We start from the raw sequence: 3,505 nt of genomic DNA on the forward strand, positions 1-3,505 counted from the left end.
AAAAAGCAAGTTTATCTGAATTTTTTGTACTTGCTTCAAGGAAGATAACTTCTAGGAAGACCTACCCAACGAACTTTCCAAAATGGGCGTGACGTCAAGCTTTGCGTTTGTCATAACACAGTTTTTTGTTTAGTAGAGTATTTGTTATTTTATGGCTTATGACAAACCTGGAGGTGGCGGGACCTCACCGGCGTAAAGGAGACTTCATTTGCATCTCATCATACTTGGTGAACTCCAGAGGACTTTCTGATAACGAAAAAAAAAAAAAGGAAGCAACGACACAGTTGGTTTTTACAACGGCACGAATCTTTGGCGTTTGCTATCTTTTTCTCCCAGATGCTCGTCTAGGCGCTGGCGTACGTTTGCATAAGAAGAGGGACTTATGGCGGAAACAACGTCAAAACAACCGGGATCACGTACCCGAAAAAAAAAAAAGAAGAAAAGAAAAAGAGGTCCTGAGTCTGAACTTGCGACGTATATACATGCCTAATATTTAGTAAAGAACAAAAAAATTTCTGTCAACGGTTTTTGGCACATATGACTGTGAAACGTGTCAGAGGACAATTGTGTACTCTTTTTCCCTTGGAAGTTGTTGATTTATTTAATGAACCAACATTAACGTTTGCATTTATCTGTGAGAACGCCCAAATAAGCGGCCCTTGCTAGCGCCCTTCCGCCATGGCTTAATCACGTACTCTGATCGTGTATTAAAAAAAGAGGGTTACGTCAGGGCTCAGCGTGAACTAAGATACAATTGCACGCTTCGTGTTCAATCAATGACGACCGCCAATGTTGCTTGATAGACTTTTGAAAAAGGTATTTCAAATCCCCGATTGTACTTCTTGAGTTTTGTCGCCTACTGAAACGTCTGGTTTCTTCTGAGTGTCACCACCAACTAAAGCAACGCTAACGAAGACTCGCGTACCTTCGTGAAAATAGGGAAAACGGCGGAAGGTGTCACCAGAACGGCCGCAAAACGGCCTATTGACGTTGTGCTTCGTAGCTTTCGAACCACGCTGCTTTTACCTTCCCATTTTTATCATTTTATTTCTCGCTACACGTTGAGAACGTTTTAGTAATATACTGTAACGTGTCGATGGCTCGCAAAAATAATGTTCTAGACCAGGAATCCCCGAACCCCGGCCTGCGAGCCAAATCCGGCCCGTGGACGTCAGTGGCTGCCCACGATCCTTTCGATGAGGCCCAGTTCGGGGCCCTCTTCTATACTTCGTTTCAGCTTCCGTCCGAGCGCAGCCAAAGGCTGAGAAACGGTTCGCAACTTCGAGAAGAGCATTCCTACGCACCGCAAAGTAGCTCACAAAAGTTATTTCTTTTAAAATAACTGTTTTGAAATCTCTGAAGTTTATAAATGCATGTCGTTTGGTGAAAACATGTATATCCGCTGGCAACACGACTGCAGCGCTCGGTTTTTCCGTGTGATTTCGTCCCCTAATCGCCGAATCATGTGCTTCGCCGCTTTCCTCACCGAGTCGCTTCAATACGTCCTTTTGCAAAGGCACGTTTGGGCGTCAGGCACGAGAGGTCGTGTTGAATGTCTACTTCTAAATTCGGCAGAAGACTCCGGCCGCGTCGTACCGCGAATGCGTTGTAAACGAGCAAAGTGTCCGGGCCACTACAATTCAGATACGCGGCGAAATCAGGGCACCCCTTTACCTGCCGATCACATTGAACGCCGAGAAGCTGGTGGAAAGGACTGCGCCTCGAGCCCTGGTATATCCAAACACTACAAGGAAACATGAACAGCCGGGTCATCGGGGACCTTGCAACGTGTACTTACAACTCGAAACTGCCGAACCACGACCAACTCTATTTGGTCGTGTGCCGAACAGGTGGAAAGCTCGGACACAGATGCCAGCGGCCAGCCTACGTACTGACATCTCCTGTGACTAAGTTTCAGAACGGGAAAGGGCACTTTTTAAACCTGTAGCAGACGATATCGGTGATAAACCCCTAGCAGGCGAAATACTCGGCAAGCGCGGGCGGCGCGGCCGACCGGCGGCGCAGCGGAGTGATACAAAAGTGCAGGCGAGATCGCGTGACCTATTGCCGGCGTGTGGTTGGCTCCGGCCACGCGTAGCTTTGGCTGCGCTCGGACGGCAGCTGAAACGAAGTATAGCAGGCCCGCTGTTACCAACGCTAGAAGTAAAGAAACGGCGCCGCGCCTCGCGTCAATCGCGCAAACTTAGATTCCACAAAGAACGAGAAGAATCTGCCTATTGTGACACATATCCTCTCGCCATATCCTTAATTGAACATTGTCATCCCCAGCGGCACTGCTCTTAGTTCCTTGATTCATATACGTGAAACTATACGTGTGGCACAATTCCTTTGTGTTTCCATGTATACAGTATACTGTACTTAATGTAATGTGCCGTAACCACTGATCTCTATTTTAGTAGGCTGGATCGCGGATCGGGAGCCCGTTGGTGTCGCCACCGGCGGCCATTGCTTGACACCAGGCAATACACGCAAGTCTATAGGAGAAACGCACAAAACTAAGAACATTGAAGCATATACGCTGTGCTCGGAGGTGAGTATTTTATGGTCCGCTGCGATCCTTATGTCTGGTGTTTGGAGATCAAATCGGTATTTTTCAAACGTTCGAACGCCAATTAAAAAAAGCAAATGTACCGGAGCACCTACGGTTGAGCTGGCAAGCTTGCTCTCGTAGTGGAGTAAACAAAGGAACTTGCCGTCAATAAGACCGTCCTCGGGGAAGCCCAGAAGTTGATGAATGACAAAGAAGTTCTATCTCGACAGCGGCTTTCCGGGAGTGAGCAAATCCCGCGTAGCAAAGCCTTCGAGATTGTCGTTTGCTAAACCCAACTCGACGAAACCGCCACCGACTCCGCGGTAACTCTAGGTAACTCTCGCCTCATACATTTTTCGCCCAGCGGAGTCACTCTCGAGCACAAAATATTTATTTATAGGAACTGCGAGGGCTGTCAGTTTTAATGTTTGTACGCAAGCTATTTGTCGGGCTTATCAAAAAGCAGCCAAAAATTTTCAGTGCCGACAACAGCTTAGAAACAGGGGAAAACGTCACTTTTCTCGTTCTTCCCTTAGAGTCCCATGCATTGGCTGGTGTCAATCAATGGCCGCCGGTGGCGACACTCGGCCCCAGCTGCCGAGGCCGCGGTCCGCGATCCAGCCTACTACAATAGAGATCAGTGGTCGTAATTATTGCATATTATCAGCATGAGGTATATCATTCTCATTGGTGTCCTTACATTTGAGAACATTCCGTAATTCCTAGGCGCTTTGATTTATGAGTTTTCGGGTTCCCAATTGTTTCGTAATGTCATATTTAGCTTAATATTAAATCTTAATATAAAGTATATGAATGCTTGATTCATTCGTCTTAGATTATTTTTCTTAGTTACTCTAACTTTCAATATTGTATTTAAATGATTATCTAAGGTAGTAATTTAGATAGTAATTTAGTGTTTCAACTTTCCATATTTATCTTCACTTACTTATTTTC

This window comes from Ixodes scapularis, unplaced genomic scaffold, assembly GCF_016920785.2.
Source record: "Ixodes scapularis isolate PalLabHiFi unplaced genomic scaffold, ASM1692078v2 PGA_scaffold0__279_contigs__length_252992795, whole genome shotgun sequence".
NCBI lineage: Eukaryota > Metazoa > Arthropoda > Arachnida > Ixodida > Ixodidae > Ixodes > Ixodes scapularis.